This window comes from Rana temporaria, chromosome 1 (assembly GCF_905171775.1).
Source record: "Rana temporaria chromosome 1, aRanTem1.1, whole genome shotgun sequence".
In the NCBI taxonomy this organism is placed as follows: Eukaryota; Metazoa; Chordata; class Amphibia; order Anura; family Ranidae; genus Rana; species Rana temporaria.
The window spans coordinates 607161018-607181316 of record NC_053489.1 but is presented as its reverse complement, the minus strand read 5'-3'; the positions used below and the strand labels follow the sequence as shown (position 1 = coordinate 607181316).

At 41.6% G+C, this 20299-nt stretch overlaps 1 protein-coding gene across 1 annotated transcript in view; it reads left to right on the top strand.

Annotated features, from left to right (window-relative positions):
* The window catches only part of SLIT2 (slit guidance ligand 2), a 397141-nt gene that overhangs the window by 53464 nt on the left and 323378 nt on the right, over positions 1–20299 (top strand).

The following is a 20299-nucleotide window of genomic DNA, read 5'->3' as shown; positions in this document are numbered from 1 at the left end:
TGTCTCTTGCAGTCTCACTAATGCTCGTATTTGTCAAAATATCTCCATGTGTTTGTAACCGTGACATGATCTGCTTTGGCATTAAAAACACAGTGTGTTTCCTGTGTGAATGAAGTGATGTAAGACTCTTTCTTTCTCCAAGGAACATCAAACAATCGCACTTTAAAGAGTCACCATAGTAAAACCTTTATGTTCTGTTTGTAAGCAAAGGCAAAGGAGATAACTGTCGGGCCTTAAGGCTGGGACACAACAGGGCCGAATAGGAGTGCTCAGCACGTGTTGTGTGAAAAGTGTGTGTAGCCACATGCCTCATTAGATACTAGGCTTCTGCTGAGCATATGTTTGGAAAGGCATCACCATAGATCATCTATTCTCAACCAGGGTATTGTGGAACCCTAGGGTTCCTCAAGAGGTTGATAGGGGTTCCTTGATCTTTGGCTGACTGACTTCCTATCTGATGGGTGTCTGCAAAGTCCTGGAGCCATTGCCACTTGGCAAAGCCAGCAGCATGATATCCATTCCTTTTTTATCGGTCTGTAAGGGCCCTTTTACACTGGGGCATTTTTCAAGCGCTTTAGCGTTAAAAAAAGCGCCTGTAAAACGCCTGAAAGAAGCTGCATCTGCAATCCCAATGTGAAAGCTTGAGTGCTTTCACACTAAAGCGCCTGAAAAACACCCCAGTGTGAAAGTGGTCTTAGCGTTAAAAAAAGCGCCTGAAAGAAGCTGCATCTGCAATCCCAATGTGAAAGCCTGAGTGCTTTCACACTGAGGCGCTGAGCTGGCAGGGCGTCAAAAAAAGTCCTGCATGCAGCTTCTTTGCAGCGCTTTAGGAGCGGTTAATACACCGCTCCTAAAGCCCCCTTCCCATTGAGGAAGCTTTTTTTAACGCCAAAGCGCCTGAAAAGCGCCTCAGTGTGAAAAGGGTCTTAGCAGCGCTTTACCAGCGTTTTTCGGGCGCTGGCAGTGTGAAAGGCCTCTGAAAGCACTTGGGCTTTCACATTGGGATTGCAGATGAGGCTTCTTTCAGGCGCTTTACAGGCTTTTTTTTAAACGCCAAAGCACCTAAAAAACGCCCGAAAAACGCCCCAGTGTGAAAGGGGTCTAAGGGTTGCATTCTGACCACCACTGTAAGGATTGCATTGTTCCTACTGACCACTAGTGTAAGACACATTTTTCCCATTGACCCCAAAAGAAGTGATTAGTATGTGTTCCTTGAGACCTAGAAAATATTTTAGGGGTTCCTCTGTGGTAAAAAGGTTCAGAAAGGAAGCTCTAGAATAAATGCAGGCTGCAATGTTGGTTTGCACTGAAGCCCTCGGAGGATCTCCACGTAGGACTTCCCACCCGGCAGAGCAGCACACCATTATCCAATTGCCAGGTCTTTCAAAAAGTACTGTTAGCAGCCACATTCATTCACTTATATATATTAATTGAACCAAAAATAAGAATAAATATGTACTGGCGGTCCCCTAGTTACAAACATCCAACTTACAAACGACTCCTACTTACAAATGGAGGGAGACAACAGGAATTAAGAGGAAATCTACCCCTAGGAAGGGAAATTCACTCCTTTTAAGAGTTGTTATGGGAAAAATGTACCTCCACTGATGCTTTACCACCAAGGCTTGTTTCCACAACAACCCAACATTTTCAAAATTCAATTGTCATTGGGACAGAAAGTGAGGCGAAATCTTCTGAACGGGGCCACATACAGCTTTACATGGGGTGTTAACCCTTCCCTATGCTATCCAAAAAGCTTAAAAATAGTTATTTTTTGGCTGGAGCTACACTTAAAAAATGTACCTATTCCGACTTACAAACAGATTCAACTTAAGAACAAACCTATCTTGTTTGTAACCCGGGGACTGCCATTACTAGTTCTCTCTTTTTGTTTTTTTATGCTCTCTCTGGAAAAGTTTGGTAAGATTGTGACACAAGGCTGCTTTAGTTTGTTGTGCACATCCCTAGACATAATATACTGAAAATCACAAGACTACACCTTGTAATAAATCTTATGACCTGTGCAACAGTTTTAGTCATTGGGCTCCTCCAGGGTAAGTCAAACAAATGTCCAACAGGGACCAGTACAAGATACTTCAAGTTCAAGATTTTCCAAAAAAATGCCTAGAAACATATCCTATGAACATTATTAATCCCCAATTGAGCCTTCAGTTTAAATCAGCTAAACACATTCCAGGTGCATCAAAAGGTGTTCAGTATCTTCCAATTTGTTTTCCTTCTAATGCAGCTATGGGCACAGTGAAGAAGCCTATCCCAGCAGCTGCAGAGTGGGATCTTGCTGTGTGTGTTTGTGTGTGCAAGCAGTGGTCTCATTGCAGAGGTCCAACACTCCTACTGAATCAGAGCAATTGGCAAAGCTTGTGCTCCCTGCTAATTAGAGAGTTCTGACTCTGACTCAGCAGGGCGCACGTAAGACAGATCACTGCTTCCACTTAGAGCACATACAGTAGGCGACACTCTGCAGCATTTTTTTGCATAGGATGCATTAAGGTGAAAAAATACGAGCGTTTAAAACCCCTTTAACTGTAAAAACTAGTGCAGTGCTACGAGCAGTTTTCAAGAAAATAGGATCTGAATTCCTTTTTTTTTTTTTTTTTTTTAAGTGGAGAAAACCCTCTAAATAACTATTACCAGACTATACAACTTCATTGTAAAGTGCCTGTGGCAGTTCCTGTAAACTAAATCTGTATATTTAACAGAACTTTAAAGCTGAACTGTTGCACAGTTGTACAGACTCTTCTCTTCCTGTCCTGAAATGTGTTACTCTAATTTGATTGCAGACACTGTGAGAAAGCTCACAGTGTGCATTAGAAGCTTTAGCATGTCAGATACAACGCCTGCCTGATTTCTTGCCTTGAGGACATCCAGCATCATCTAGCTATTCCTCCCCAGCCCCCCCTGGCCTGACCCTTTTGGCTCAATAGATTTAACTACTTTTAACCCTGGTTCACACCAGTGCGACTTGTCATGAGACTTGACAGTTCAAAGTCTCATGACGAGTCGCAATCCAATTGCGTCAATTGAACTGTTCAAATTGCTGCAACTTAAGTCGCATCTATGATTGGGCATTTTCAGTGTGATTTGCATTGACATTTGTTAAATGAAGTTGCACAGATATCAGCAAGCTGCACATGTAGTAGTAGCTCAACGTCAAAACCGCACTGGAGTGGATCAGGGATCAGTGGATTAGAACAATTCTTACCTCCTGTCGCCCTCCCCCCCTTAATCTCCTTGTGGTGCCCCCGGACCTCACATGATACAGTGCCCAGGGCAGCCGTCCCTCCTGCCCACCCCTTGTCCCAGCCCTGACAGTAAGATCTGCTTGCTGTCACGATATTCATGGGTGGTTGTAGTATCCAAACTCTTCTCATTTTTGGGAAACCCTTTGCCCCAAAATGAGTGAAGATTTCTACAATGTCAGCATAGCATTTATCCCACTGAATGTTCCTCCACTTCCCTCTGTCCTAGAATGTCTGTCACACTTCATTCAGGATTTCAGGTTTTATACATTTATAACAAGTAATTCACTTTCTGCAATAAATGAAGGCTATCAGGATCTGGAGCAGAGTTCGGTGACGTCTGAACATCAATGCGTTTATTAAACTTCTCGAGAATGCTAATAATATCCTTCTAAAAATAATGTGCATCTGATATGTTGCTTTCAATAAAATGTTGTCCCAAAAGTGATTGTCTTTATTCAATCAAAGAACGCACTGGTTCCAAAAAAAAAAAAAATCGTGAATGAAAAGCATGCAGCCTTCTATGAAGAATGATTTTTAATCTAGCATTGGCTTTTTTTTTATTTTTTTATTTGCTATGGATGTTTTTGTTGCACAGATTGATAAACAGTTTTGTTCCGACAGGAATGTGTATGAAAATTCTGGCACACTGACAACCATGCAAATTCATGCAGGCTGTGCCTTCCCTATTGAGGTTCTCATTGTAGATCATATAACTACGGGGTCATGAGAAAACTTTAATCCTCTACTGCCCTTCCAATAATAATGTCTGTGATAATACAGATATATTTTATATGGCTTCAGTAGTCGAGTCATAGAGCCAAGTTTAATATGCATCACTTGGCAAGGCAAAGCAGCAGGCTCCTATTCAGCGCAGTGTGTGTGTGTAATGTTAATTACAGAGCCGGACTGGCAAGGTATAGCAGCTGATTATTCTCAGGTATAGAAACATTTGGACTTATTGGGTGCTAATCCAGTGTAAAATGATATGAACCCGAAAGCTTTATTTCATGACAGATACAAAGTGTTATGTCTAAAAAAAAATGTTTTATAAGAAAAATTGAGCTGTTGTCCGCTAAAGTTAAAACGAAGAAGTAATGTCGTCGGAATTCTCCTCTCTCTTGCCCATTGGCCACTTGGCAGCCCATGCAGCTGCTAAGACCTATGGTCAAGAGGGAACAAAATTCACACCCCAATCCAAAAGGATCATTCTTTGCTGTAGGAACTCGTGCGAACCCGGTGCGATTCCAGCGCTATATTATATTCACATCCCCTGCCATTAAGGAGCTTACAATATAAAGTCCCTACTTTGCATGCATATATACCCATACTAGGGACAATTTAGACCTGAACCAATTAATCGACCTTTGGACTGTGGGAGGAAACCAGAGTACCCAGATTAAACCCACACAAACACAAGGAGAACATGCAAACTCAATGCAGATAGTATGGTACAAAAGATAGTGTTCCACTACAGGCACTCCTTTCTCCCTTAATCCTCCAACTCAGGGTACTGGCTCCCAGTGGTTGCTGGCGACTCTGACTCAGGGTACTGGCTCCAAGTGGTTGCTGGCGGCTCTGACTCAGGGTACTGGCTCCAAGTGGTTGCTGGCGGCTCTGACTCAGGGTACTGGCTCCCAGTGGTTGCTGGTGGCTCCGACTCAGGGTACTGGCTCCCAGTGGTTGCTGGCGGCTCTGACCCAGGGTACTGGCTCCCAGTGAACTGGCGGCTCCAACTCAGGGTACTGGCTCCCAATGTAACCGGCAGCTCCGAATCAGGGTACTGGCTCCCAGTGGTTGTTGACGGCTTCTTATATTTCACCTGAATATTCATAGTAAAAAAAGGAATCCACTCACCTTCTTCAAGTGCATTGAAGTCTCCAATGTACAAACTGGTTCACCTAGTTCCCAGAAGCCCTAATGTCTTTCACACCATCTGGTGCTTGCTCATATGGTACAGTATAAGCTATAGTAGTAGGAATTTTAATGGTGGGCATCTTCCTCCCTTTTTTTTTCTCTCAATGCAGATAGTGTCATTAGGAATTTAAAAGATTACCTTCATGCTGTAGCCCATTGCTCCATGTTCCCTCTTCATCTCGAGCTTATTGATTAACCAGTGAGTACGTATGAGTGTCTTTGACTAGTTAGTAATAAAAAGATCTATTAAGCAGTTAAACTGAAGTAGGAAGCAGTGGAGTGATCTTCTTGGCTGTGTTTAAATCACAGAACTGGCTGAACAGAATTAAGAATTGTTTACTCTCCTGGGGAAGTGGATAACGTCCACAAAACAAGGAGGAGAACACAGTCACTCTGCGACATATGCTGTGCTTAAAGAGGAAGTAAACCCCAACGGGTTTTACTTCCTCTTTTGCGCTGTGAAAACCCTACAAATGAAAAGCATAGTGGGCTAGTATGCATTGCATACTAGCCCATTATTTGACACTTACCTGCAATGAAGCCCATGCCACCTCGTCCATGGGCCGTGTGACGTTACCATCAGTAACGGCACACGCTAGGGAAGAAATGGTATGGAACACTACAAGTAAAATATCTCCTAAACGGAGCACGTTTAGGAGATATTTCCACTACCTATAGGTAAACCTTATTCTAGGCTTACATATAGGTAAAAGTCAGCAGGGAGGGTGTACAACCACTTTAACCCATATGGTCAAGAATGATCTAAAGACTGATCTTGGACTGAAATTGGTGTTTATTGTGCATATTAGGCCCCGTACACACGACCGAACATGTCTGCTGAAACTGGTCCGCGGACCAGTTTCAGCAGACATGTTCAGTCGTGTGTACGGCCGATCAGACAGGTTTCCAGCGTACATTTGTCCGCCCGACCGTTTTCGAGCGGACAAATGTTTCTTAGCATGCTAAGAAACATGCCCGCTGGAATCCTGTCCGTCGGACATGTTCGGTCGTCTGTACAGACTTACCGTACATGTCCGAGCGGCCGCCATCCCTCGCATTCGTCGAATCACTTCGACGCATGTGTGGAAGCATTGAACTTCCAGGGCCGCACACGTTGCCGCGTCATCGTCGCGGCGACGGCGCGGCCTCGTCACCGCGTATCGTGTACGCGCGGATTTCTGTATGATGGTGTGTACAGCCATTATACAGAAATCTCCGGGCGGACCGTTTTCATCGGACATGTTTGCCCGTGTGTACGAGGCCTTACATGGCCTATATGGTTTTATTTAGGGATGTACATTATGTATTTTTTTTCCTTCTTACTTTTTTAATAAAAACAAATGCTTTTTCAGTGGAGTTGCTTTTGTGGACCCATATTTGGTGCCAGGGTAGTCCAATTTAGTTATACTGTTAATATATGCATTATAAATCTTTAAGCAAGCTACATATATGTATTTATAAATGTCTATCCTTTAGATTGTAAGCTCCATAAGCAGGGTCCTCCTATTCCTTCTGTATTGAAAGCGTACTATCCCCCTTTATATTGTAAAGCACTGCATAAACTGCTGTGCTGGCGCTACATAAATCCTGTATTATGATAATAATATAGCGGTTTGGCTGCAATATACGCTTTTGGCTGCACCTCTAGTTTCATTCTATGTTTTTACATAGACACCTGTATGTTTCTTTCTGGTTAGCCATTATGGCTGTATGTTGCCACAGTTGTTGAAGTATGGACAATATATAGTCAATAGCACTAAACTGACTTTATGACCCAAGGTGCTGCCTCAGCTGTCAAGTGTCAGATGCTGGGCCAGCACTACTACAGCAAGTGTCGCTGTTAAGTGTATTATCTGTAGCCATCAATTCCACGATGGCCATTATGCCGCTAATGTTCTATTGATGAGCTGAAAAGTAGGGTGATGCTCAATGCACAGCCAGCTGCCTTCTCTCTCCAGGGTCATCGTGGCAGCCAGTGATTTGTACTACATGACTAATTAAATCAGCTCACACATATAATGGCTTTCCCTATGCATTCAGTGGTACGTGAATGTTCCACTGGAGGTAGACAGTGATCTTCTCACTTGGGAAATGATTCATCCTCAGACATAATGGAGAGTGTGCGGTCAAGGACGCTTCATTTGTTGCATAGTGTGAGCCACGTGCGCACCGATTTATAAAAACAATGTATTATTTATGACGAGCTGTCTAAAGATATACAGTCTTCTTCCAGTTGGCAAAAGCCATCATAACTCAGCCATACGTTTAGAAAATACTCCCGAGGTTGGCTAGGACTTGCTTATGAGAAATTGCTAATAGCTAAATAATGCATTTTAAATACTGGCAGTTCTTTTTATAAGATGTCGGAGATGATTAAGGGTGCAGTTTTAGCTGTTCCATTCAATATACAATAGAAATTAATTTTAGACTTTTCAGTCTATCTGGGATGCATTCAGTATTGTAATGAGCAGGATTCGTCATTCTTTGGCGTTGCTGATAATCGTAAACGAATCTGTTATTTTCTTGGCTCAGTTTTTGGGGTAGGATCAAAAGCTTCCAGAAAATCTTGGATTGATATCTCCAGTACAGGAAAAAGTAAATTGTGGTCTGCCAGGGTTAAATTACAGTTGAGGGTTAGGAGTTAGGGGTTAGTAGACAGGTGCAATTAACTTAAAAGGAAAAAAAAAACGTTAGTGTGTTCCCCGCGCCCGTTTCAACACAAGAATAAGAATAAATATTAGGGTTTTCAGAGTTAGATTAAGGATAAAGCCCAATCCCAACTTTTATAAAAAAAAATGTAGTCCTCAATCTCCAGTAATAACACTGCAGGTGGCATACTCACTTGGTGTCTTGTCCCCTTCAGACTCAGCATTGTCCATCTCGGGTTCTTCTTCCAGGGTTAATTGAGCTCAGCATCATTCAACCCTCTTACTGTGGTTGCAGGACAACCGGGTTAGATTTTGCCAGGATGACCTTTACACTTTGTTTTTCAGATCTGCCTACTTGTCCTAGCCAATGCAAAGAGGCTTCATTTTTTTCTTCTTCTAGATTCTTAATAATTTTTTTACAAAGTTTTAAATGGGTGTACTGAGCCAATGCATGCTTCAGTCCACCAGCATCTTCTTACAACTGCAGTAGCACTTTTGGGTGGGCTGAGCCTTTAAAACCCCTTTTGCATCTAGATCCTTAGATATCCTCATAAACCCACCCCATATGCCATCATATTGGAAATTAGATTTGCATAATGTCTTTTTATTATTTTTATTATAATTTAAAGTGAACTGGTTGTTTTTGCTCTGCATGTGTCACCTGTTCATTTTTATATTTAGTCCTTTTTTTTTTTACAGCTACCGGTTCTTAAACAATATGCTTATAGTATTTTTAAATTGGAGTTCTCAGTCTTTGTTATCTGCAGCTAGCTGTCCCTATGACCTTAACGTCAGTGCCATAGTTTACACTCTATAATCCTGGAATTCAGACTAGTCATAAAAAGTGTGGGGCCTGCAGGCGTACATTGTGCATTAAACACCATTCCCCAAATTAAAAATTCAGGGAAGTGTTAACTTTGTGACCTGACTGATGGCTGAGTTGGGAATGACATTAGAGATATTATCATAGAAATTCCACAGATTCCAATGCACTGTGTAACTGGATCCACAGCTAGAAGTGTGAACTCAGTATTGGACCCTGGCTGTGATGATGGCCAACATGAATACCTGCTCTTTTCCTGCTTGCCTTGTCTCACAAAATCTAGAGTTGCACTAGAACAATAGGCTGTGCATGTCTGTCTGTAAAGTCTATTGCTGCGATGAAAGACACTGGGCGAAATCCTTCCGAGTCGATGTTGACTAAGCAGCAGTATTTCATGAGACGCCGTCTTCCTGTGTGTGTTATGTAACAAATGAGCACTGATCATTTCTGGTAAATGCAGCGCAGTGTCTGTAAAAAATATAATAAATAATACCCTTTCTTTAAAGACATAGGGCCAAATCCTCAAAAGAGATACGATGGAGTAACTGCTGTTACTCCGTCGTATCCCTGGTCCTAACTATGGAACTGATCCACAGAATCAGTTTCCCATAGTTAGGACGAAGATCCGACATGTGTAATTGAATTACACTGTCGGATCTTAGGATGCAGTACCGCATCCGCCGCTGGGGGCATTTTGCATCGAAATGCCGCCTCGGGTATGCAAATTAGGACTTACGGAGATCCACAAAGCTTTTCAGCTTTGTTTTTTCTCCGTAAGTTTTATTTTGCAAACGCAAAATTAGGGCTGCTTTTACAAGGTGTAAACAGTTTACACCTTGTAAAAACAGACCTTTCTTGCTCGCGACGCGATTTTTTTTAAATTTAAATTTTTTTTTTTGGCGCCGTATCTTTTTTTTTACCCGACGCAACTTTATTGTCCCGTCGCAATCCACAAAGCCCGACGTAACGTAATTTCGCGCTATGCACGTCGGGAAAATGACGTCACGAGCATGCGCAGTACGGCCGGCGCGGGAGCACGCCTCATTTAAATGGTAATCGCCCCCTGGAGAAGAGGAACGCCTTGCGCCGGCCCGATTTAAGTTACACCGCTCAAAATTTCTAGGTAAGTGCTTTGTGGATCGGGCACTTAGTTAGAGATTTTGCGGCGGTGTAACTTAAATGGAAAAAGTTACGTTGCGCCGGGTTTTTGAGGATTAGGCCCATATTTACTATCTAATGGCCATGCACATGGAAAACTGAAATCTTCCACGTCGCCCATATACAATTCTAAATAAAGCTCTTGCACAAAAAGAAGAGTGTGAATACTTACCTATGCTGCTGCCCACATTAATGTATGCCGCTCAGTTGCTAAGTATCCGTCCCTTGAGGTCTGCTGGGAAACTGGCACATCCAGGAATATCAATGCCCAGTGTTTCCATAGTGTTCACTGTTTCCTCCTGCTGACCTCCATGTCACTGCTGTGTTCCCTATATTGACATGGAGGTAGGCAGATGGAACCACTGAGCTTTTTATACTTCTGAAATTGTTGTTTTCCAAGCAGATGTGGGGTAGAATTTGGCAGTGCAAACAGGAGAGGTAGGTATTTACAGTCCTCTTTTTAGTTACCTGCTTTATTTTTAATGTTTTATTTTTTTATTGAGTTACTTTAAATCATAACTTTTAAGCAGTTTAAATGTTTACAAGTGAAAGCCCCATCCAAGAGCAGGTACTACAAGGTTTCTGCTGTTAATGTTTATGAGCGATCAAAAAACGCTGTCTATGTGCCTCTCTGATTTAGTTAATGGGGATGAAGGCTTATGCCGCGTACACACGGTCGTTTTTCGGCATGAAAAAAAAACGACATTTTTCAGCATGTCCAAAAAACGAAGTTTTTCCAACTTCATCATTAAAAACGATGTTGCCCACACACCATCGCTTTTGAAAAATGATGAACAAAGCGCGGTGACGTACAACACGTACGACGGCACTCTAAACGTTCTATTCGCCTTTGGGTTGCTTTTAGCTGATTCCTTGTTAGTAAAAGACGATTTGCGCTTTTTTGTCTGTTACAGCGTGATGAATGTGCTTACTCCATTATGAATGGTATTTTTATCAAAACAAGCGTTCCCATCTCAACACTCGCTTCTGGGCATGTGTGGGTTTAAAACGTCGTTTTAGCCCACACACGATCATTTTTTACAACCCGAAAAACGACAGAACCCAAAAAACGATGTGAAGCCCACACACAATGATTTGAAATTACATTTTTAAAAACGTAGTTTTTTTTTTCATGCCGAAAAACGACCGTGTGTACGCGGCATTAGACCTATCGACCCACCTACATTCCAGTAAGTGTACTTTTTAAGAAAACCTGTACAGAGAAAAAATCTTCTTCCAAGAACGAAGTAATTTGAAAATTCCAGTTGCCTAGTTGACTTAGTTATTCCTGATTCCCAGAACAAGCATGCAACCATTGACATCAGAAATCCTGATCTGCTGACCAGTTTCGGCCTACTTTGTCATGAAAGAAAAAAAACACTAAGATTTTCTTCCCAGTTGGATCTCTTTGTTTGCCCCATTGTTGGTCCCAGCGTACAGTTATTTGCTTTCCATAGACAATAGATTGTCCTTTGTGATGTACAACAGTCTCTTTCTAGGTATGGCCAACTTGGTGGCCTTCATTGAATAAGCAAGTCAAAAGCCCAACTGTTGCAGTGTTTGTTTAGTGTCACTGTGCCTGTTTGTTTTCTGCTACCTTAAGAAATTAAGTGTCAAGCTTCACACCTGGTAAATGGGCTCTAAAGGCTCTAGTATGAATACAGAAAAAGGACAAACCAATATTGGTTCATGTTGTTCCAATTTAATGCTTTTTTGTAGCATGATGGTTTTCCAAACACATATGGATTAGATAAAGGGTGGAGTTTATGGTCAGATTCATTTACAAAGGTCAGCTTGGTTTTACTGTTGTACACCAACAAAGTTGGACTGTAAAGAAGCACTGAGTGTTTATTTTACATAAATACCCCCCCATGGAGCACCCCTTAGCTTAGTGCTGGGAAAAATGCTTAAGAGCTGCTACCAAGATTGCCGACCCCCTAATTGATATTAGTGTATCCAGTCTGATAATTTAATGTGATAGGGTTTCATCATCAATTAGGGGTATTTTTTGGTAGTTAACGAATTTCACAGTAGATATATGTCCAGCTTGATTGGTTGGGGTACATTAATATAGGGATAAAGGGCATCTCAGAGCTGATCATTAATTAGTGTGGTCTTTAATGAGCCTTTCCAAATGCCATATTTAGAAATAAATAGATTTACCTCCCCCCCCCCACTAAGAAAATAAAGGCTTGGATTGGCTGAGCATAATGTTAGAAAGTTGGGAGTGCCAGTGGAATGGCCAGATTATTATCTTTTGTCTGTGGTTCGTTTTTTCAGTCTCTTGAGAGAGTTTGATATTTACCTTTTAAGTAAACTTACTGCTTTTATGACATTCTTCTCAAACACTGCATCTAGCCAGGTAATACATAGCAACCTCAGAGTCATAAAAGACACAACATCTATTTCCGTGAAAAAAAAAACACTTCTGGTTTATGGGGTCCGTATACCTTTAACAACCATATACATGAATACGGAACCATATACGGAACGAGTGTCGTATCGGATCACCCCCCGTTGACTGCACCTTTCCCTACCTACTTGGACGGGTCTTTTTGGTTGGCTTCCGGCCGGAGCTCCAAATTTGACATGCCTATTTTATATCGTTTATATGTAAGTGCGTTTTTTTCTTCTTTTTAATAAATGTTACCTACGTTATTACACTATTGTGGCCCTTATGTGTCTTCCATGATAATCGGGACCCCAATTTTCCATCCATTGGCTTGAGACGGAGGTGTACATGATATTCAGCCTTTCTACATTCCAACTACCATAATGTTTACCCACGCGCCTTCTGGGGTCTTCTTTTAATTAAGAGACCGCTGGATATCTGGTAAGCAGACATATTGATTTATGGTGGAGGTCTTTCTATCTATTGGATCGTCACCACAGCCTTAGATCAACACTTATGGACTGTTTCTTCTGTTTCCTTCACTGCACTGGGGATCAGGACTTTTTTCACGTTTTAGATCATCTATGGACACTGATCTATGTTATGACCTTTAGAATTTTTTTCTTTTTTGTATAGCGCATCTTGTTTTTTCTAAACCATATACATGTGAAAGAATAAAAAAAAAAAAGCGAAAGCCTAGTACACACGATCGGATATCTGATGGAATCTAATCCGATGGATTTTTTCATCGGATATCCGATGAAGCTGACTTTCATCAGTCTTGCCTACACACCATCAGTCAAAAATCCGACCATGCCAAAACGTGGTGACGTAAAACACTACGACGTGCTGAAAAAAAGTTCAATGCTTCCGAGCATGCGTCGACCTGATTATGAGCATGCGTGGATTTTTGACCGATGGACTTCCACACAGACGATTGTTTTTTTCTATCGTTTTTTTTTATCCATAGGAAAAATTTAAAACATGTTCTATTTTTTTTTTACTGATGGAAAACAAACCGATGGGGCCCACACACGATCGGTTTGTCCAATGAAAACAGTCCATCGGTCTGTTTTCATCGGACAAACCGATCGTGTGTACAGGGCTTAAGAGTGGTGTGTGAAGATGACTTCTTCCCTTTAAATGACAGATGCCCGTGGCATTGCCAGCCACAGACCACGGCTTAGCTTCTATTGACATGAAGACGGGCATAGAGGGCACAGACAAAAAGCTATAATGAGGGTCTGATAAAAATCGGCTAATTTACATACAAGCAGCCTTCCAAATTTAGCAACATCAGTTCATCTGATCTCCCCAAAAAATACTGTAGAAGAGACTTTGCTTTGCGAGGGTGGGGTGGGAGTATGTGTTAACAAAGAAAAAAACAGTGTGAAAGTGCATTAACCTCTTTTAGCTAATGACTGTTACTGATTTTGGGAGATTGCTATGGATTACTGCATTGTGCCCATTATTTTTTCACGTTGCACACCCTTTAAACCCTATAAGAAATGTTTGGCTGTTTCTTTAATGTATACATTTTTTTTTCAAGCAGTATAGCCAAAGACTCTCTGCTACCGATATGCAATAAATATGCTATACATAATTAATGAAATGGAAGGCAGTGAAGGCGACAGCAGGACACTGGGGACTTTCCTTAAGAGACTTTGCCACAAAACACACACCAACAAAAAAAAAGCAAAAAAAAAAACTCATAATGACTTCATGATGATGCTTGTCTGCTCTTGCTGGTCCAGTGAGATGGGAGTGCCATCACCCTAGTGTCCACTGTCAGAACAAAATAAGCAGGAAGAATTTGGCAGCTCCGAGACTTTCATGTGGACCTATTGCAATGTCAGACACCTAGATAGCTGCTTCCTTCGTGGAAACATCAACAAATAGCCAGCGGTTCCAGATCAGATTAAAAATGAATAGGAGACGTGCTACAATAATAAGATAAAAAGGGAAGGGAAACACAAAGTGTGATTAGAAGGGGGCTCGGATCTGGCACCGAGATGCCAGCTAATCCTTGGCTATTGTTGACAAGGAAGATGTCTAGCCTAATGTTTTGTAGACAGTCAGATATGGACAGCTATATTATTATACCTTGCATTGTTGCAGCCATGTCCAATAAGAATTTTTTTATTTGTAATATGGATTATAGCTGTTGTTTTGCCGTTTCCTGAATAAGTGTGATATTACGCGTTCAAAGAAATCCGCTTTATGTTTGTTTGTAGCCACTCTTTGATATGTACACTGGCTTTGATCTCTGCCGTGTTACTGTAAACTGATAGAGGCTGCCTAATGGTTAAGGCTTTATAATAAATTTCCACATCACACCGCCACTGTAGAGTCCCATCATGCAGGGAAAGTCAAATTATACTGAGTGCCCTGTGGGGCTTTCTGTTGATTGAACCACTTTTTAATGTTGAAGGAGAGGGCATTGTGCCTCTTATGCCTTCAAAGTCACCAGCATAAAAAAAAATTAGTGTAAGGTGGAACAAATGTTACCATGGTACTTTTTTTTTTTTTTGTCATTTTGTTCGTTTTTTTTTTTATTATTTATTTAGCATTATTGCTGCATTAAAGTTTTTTTTTTTTTTTTTTCTCACTGAAATTTAATATCATGCATTAAAACCACTATTCTAGTCAAGGTAAGGAATAAGTGATTTTTAAGGCTAAATGGCTTTATGTATGATGTACCCCGCTTAAATCCATTTAGCCCTAAAAATCACTTCTATCAATCTATTGTCTATTTCAGATCTTAAAAATTATATATACATTCTGTGGTCAGCATTGTTGCTTTGGGAAGGGAAGATGTGTTTGTCATACATTGGTTTTGTGTAAGAACAATTGTGAGTGGTCAAATCTCTCCTCATTGGCTCACTGGCTCCCACTGCTGTATCAGCCAATGAGGAGGGGGAGTTCCTGGAGAGCCAAAACTTTCATGCAGATTGCTGGATCGCGATGGGGCTCAAGTAAGCATTTGGGGTGCTGGTGAGGCTGCTGCACACAAGGTTTTTTACCTTCATGCATAGAATGCATGAAGGTAAAAAACCTTGAGCCTTTAGAACCACTTTAAAGCCTTGACAATTGAGGCTGTTGTGTTCTATCTTCTCAGCATTCAGACAACCGCCACAAGCCACAGGATCCTACAGGAAATGTACACTAGTCTAAAGCAAATCTGCCATTTTGCTATATGATCTAGTGTCGAGGGAGAAAACCTCGGCGTCAGACAGCACTGACAGATGGCCCGCTCAGGATGTTTTGAGTCCCTCTTCAAAATAAAGCTCAGTTCTATTGTTTCATTGAACTCCATGGGCTAAATGTCTTAAATGTAATTTACATGTCCTATAAACACTCTCAAAAACTCTACCAATTAAAGTGTGCCTAAACTCGAGAACATAAACTTACAGAGTAACTTCCTGTGTCTCCAAAACAAGAAGCAGCAAAAAGCTTCAAGTACTGGAGTTGCTGACTTTTAAGAAACACATACTTACTAGCCCATGATGTCCAGTGCTTGCTTCCACTTATCTAAAGTCTTTGCAGCTTTTTTTATCCATCTAATGCCCCATACACACGATCGGATTTCCTCTCAAGCTTGGCTTGCATACACACGGTCACACAAAAGTTCTCTGAACTTTCAACCGTCAAGAACGCTGTGACATACAACACTACGATAAGCCGAGAAAATTAAGTTCATTGTTTCCGAGCATGCGTCAATTTTTTTCAGAGCATGCGTCAGAATTTTGCGCGTCGGAATTGCTACAGACTATCAGAGTTTCCGATAGGAATTTTTTTCCGTCTGAAAATTTGAGAACCAGCTCTCAAATTTTTGTTGGCGGAAACTCCGACAGCAAAAGTCCGATGGAGAATACACACGGTCGGAATTTCCGACCAAAAGCTCACATCGGACTTTTGTTGTTGGAAGCGCATTTGTGAGGTACTGTCATGTTGGAACAGGAAGGGGCCATCCCCAAACTGTTCCCACAACGTTGAGAGCATGACATTCACTGAAACTTAGGGGCCAAAGCCAACCCCTGAAAAACTAACCGGATCAAAATCCCCCCTCCACCAAATGAAATGACCAGTGCACAAAGCAAGGTCCTGACCTCAACCTGTTAGAACACCTTTGGGATGAATTAAGGCCCGATCAGATTTTCCGACGGGAATTGTGTGATGACAGGGTTTTGTCGGAAAAACAAACCGTTTGTATGCTCCATCGGACAATTGTTGTCAGATTTTCCGACAACAAATGTTGGATAGCATGCTTTAAAATTTTCCGACAACAAATGTGTGATATTGGATTATCCGATCGTGTGTACACAGGTCCATTGGAAAAAAATTGAAAGTACAAATTCTCATGCTCAGAAGCAATGCTAACCATAGCACAACATTAGCAGAAGTTGCCCAAAGGGTGGCGCTAAAGAGCTGAAAAACCACATAGTTTTGTATTTGTTGGCTGACAACGTTTTGCCGTCTGTATGCGGAACAAGTTCACGGCTAACGCCCTTTGGCCAAAATTCCACGGCTTTGTCCGATGGAAATCCGATTGTGTGTACGAGGCCACATCAGTGCCTGACCTCACAATTGCTCTTCTGGAAGAATGGTCAAACATTCCCATAGACACACTCCTAAGGCCTCGTACACACGATAGGTTAACCAGAGGACAACGGTCTGATGGACCGTTTTCATCAGTCAAAACCGATCGTGTGTGGGCCCCATAGGTTATTTAACCATCGGTTAAAAAAAAGCCAACTTGCTTTACATTTAACCGATGGATTCCTAACCGATAGGTCAAAACCGATCGTTAGTAGGCACGACCATCGGTTTAAAATCCAGGCATACTCAGAATCAAGTTGACGCATGCTTGGAAGCATTGAACTTCATTTTTTTCAGCACGTCGTTGTGTTTTACGTCACCGCGTTCTGACACGATCGGTTATTTAACCGATGGTGTGTGGGCGCGACGGACCATCAGTCAGCTTCATCGGTTAACCGATGACAACGGTCCTTCAGACCGTTCTCGTCGGATGGACTGACCGTGTGTACAAGGCTTTAGCCTTGTGGACAGCCTTCCCAGAAGAGTTAAAGCTGTTGTAGCTGCAAAGGGTGGGCCAACTCAATATTGAACCTTATGGACTAAGACTGGGATGCCAGTCATGTGCGTGTAAATGCAGGCATCCCAATACTTTTGGTAATATATTGTACATGTCAGCTTACCAGACTTAAGATATGGTGGTGCCATTGGTTTGGTTTTATTTTTTATTACCTGGTGATGTTGCCAGTAATACATATCCTGTCCTAGAATGACAACGCTCGTTTACTGTATGCTTTGTGTCACATTAGTACACGACTACAAAGCACTTCCTTTTCTTGAAAAAATGCCCATATATAGTAAGTCTATGGATCTGCCCCAAAAAAGCTCTGTTGGCCTTCAGGAATGACATGACCCAACACTTTGGTGTGAATAGGGTTCTGATAGTTTAACACATTCCTGACAAAATTGATAGAAAGACTTAGCAGCAAAACAACGGTGTAAACAGTGACCTACCTTCGCGACCTTGTGCTCATAAAGCTCTGAAGTCTTGACGTATCCATTTTGCTTAGTGGGAAATGATTAAATATTGCTCGTATTTCAGAAGAGGGATAGAGGAATTACTGCTTGTCAGAGTGACCCCCAAGCTTTGTTAAGCCTCATAGAGTAATAATAATTTGTCACCAATACATCTCTGTGTTGAGGTCCAGTGCAAAGCAAAGGATGCTGTAAATTCTCTACAACAATAGAGACACAGCCAGTGGCTGGAATATTTATGTTTTGCTGTATTGTTTACTGCCTGTGGTGTCCTTATCACCTCATTTTGAGAAAAAAAAGAAGACGAAGGAGAAGAAAAAAAAAAGATTTTCAGCACAAAGGTCTACAGCTGAAAACTGCACTCCAGTCATTAGCTCTGTATCCAGATTTAAATCTAAATGGTATCTAAATCCAAAAACAAAAATGTCATATATTGCAGTCTGCCAATCTTATGCCGCGTACACACGATCATTTTTCGGGTTCTAAAAAATGATGTTTTTTTTTATGTCATTAAAAACGATCGCGTGTGGGCTTCATAGCATTTTTTGGGTTCTAAAAAATGGGCAATTTTTTTTTCGAACGTGCTCTAGGAGTGTGTCTATGGGAATGTTTGACCATTCTTCCAGAAGCGCATTTGTGAGGTCAGGCACTGATGTAGACGAGAAGGCCTGGCTTGCAGTGTCTGCGGGTTGAAGTCTGGACTATGTGCAGGCCAGTCAAGTCCTCCGCCCCAAATTTGCTCATCCATGTCTTTATGGACCTTGCTTTGTGCACTGTTGCACAGTCATGTTGGAACAGGAAGGGGCCATCCCCAAACTGTTCCCAAAAAGTTGGGAGCATTAAATTGTCTCAAATGTCTTGGTATACTGACGCCTTAAGAGTTCCTTTCACTGGAATTTAGGGGCCAAGCCCAACACCTAAAAAACAACCCCACACCATAATCCCCGCCAAATGATTAAGAGCGGTGGCCCAATACTTTATGGCAATATAGTGTGAATGAGCGAGTTTGGGGTGGAGGAACTTGACTGTCCTGCACAAGAGTCTTGACCTCAACCTGATAGAACACATTTGAAATAAATTAGGGCTCTTTCACACGTCAGCTCAGTTTTTTAGATCAGTTTTTTTTTCATCAGTTGATCCGTTTTTCCATCAGTTTTCCGTCAGTTTTTCATCAGTTTTTCCATCAGTTTTTCCATCAGTTTTTCCATCAGTTTTTCCATCAGTTTTTCCATCCGTTTTTCCATCCGTTTTTCCATCCGTTTTTTCATCCGTTTTTTTTTTTTGGGGGCTTTTTACATATTTTGATGAAAAATGGATCTTAGCTGATCGGATGGTAAACGGATCATGCGCTAACGTCCGTTTTTCGTCCGTTCCGTTTTTTTTGACGGAAGAAAAATAGGGTTTTCTTCTGTCCAAAAAAACGGAACTTAACGCAGACGGATGCTAACGGACGTTAGTGGATGCTCATCCGCTAACGGACGTTAACCCATAGGGAAGCATTGCGGTCCGTTAACGGACGTCCAAAAAATGGACGAACGGAACGGACGTGTGAAAGAGCCCTTAGAGTGTAGACTGCAAGCCAGGGCTTCTCGTCCGACATGAGTGCCTGACCTCACAAATGCACTTCTGGAAGAATGGTCAAACTCTTCTCCCAGAAGAGTTGAAGCTGTTATAGCTGCAAAGGATAGGCCAACTCAATATTGAACCCTACGGATTAAGACTGGGATGCCATTAAATTTCATGTGCGTGAACGTGTGCATGAAGGCAGGTGTCCCAATACTTTTGACAATATTGTGTGTGTATGTGTATATATATATATATATATATATATATATATATATATATATATATATATAATGCGCTATAGACGTATCTGTAATAATAAATTACAATGATGCAGATTGAAAAGGAAATGTAGTTTTTAATAACATCCAATTACAATGTGGCGTCTGTAGTAATTATATATGCTATATTTTTTTTACTATATTTTTTCCAATAAAGTTTAACCTCAACTTGTAAAGGGAACCTGTCAGGGCAGTCCTTGTGTCACAGTGGAGGCTCCCTTCCAGTCCGGCTACACTGGAGTATTGGCTGTGATTGGAAACGGCTGCCTTGACAGGTTCCCTTTAAAGCAAGATAGAAGCAGACTTTCCATATATCAGTGTCATTGTCACTAGTGAGATCTCAGAACTCTTTTCTTGGGGAAATAGCAATCACTGCAGCTTTAAAGACAATTACTGGAAACAAGTCTGGAGTCAGCACAGGGCCGCTGTACTCTTTACTGTTTATGGTTCCGGAGCTTTACAATTGGTAATCGATTTTTCTCTCCCCCCCGAGGTACAGGAGGAATAAAGTAACTTGCCCACAGTCAGATTAAACAAACACTAAAGTCTAGATTGGGCTCACCTCGCCGAAGAGGCTCTGACGTTACCGAGAAGCTGCCGGCTTCATTGAAGAAGGAGATTGGCAATACAGTATCCCCAGGCGCAATCAATGTACAAGTACCAGCCTGCTGTGCCTAGCAGATGTG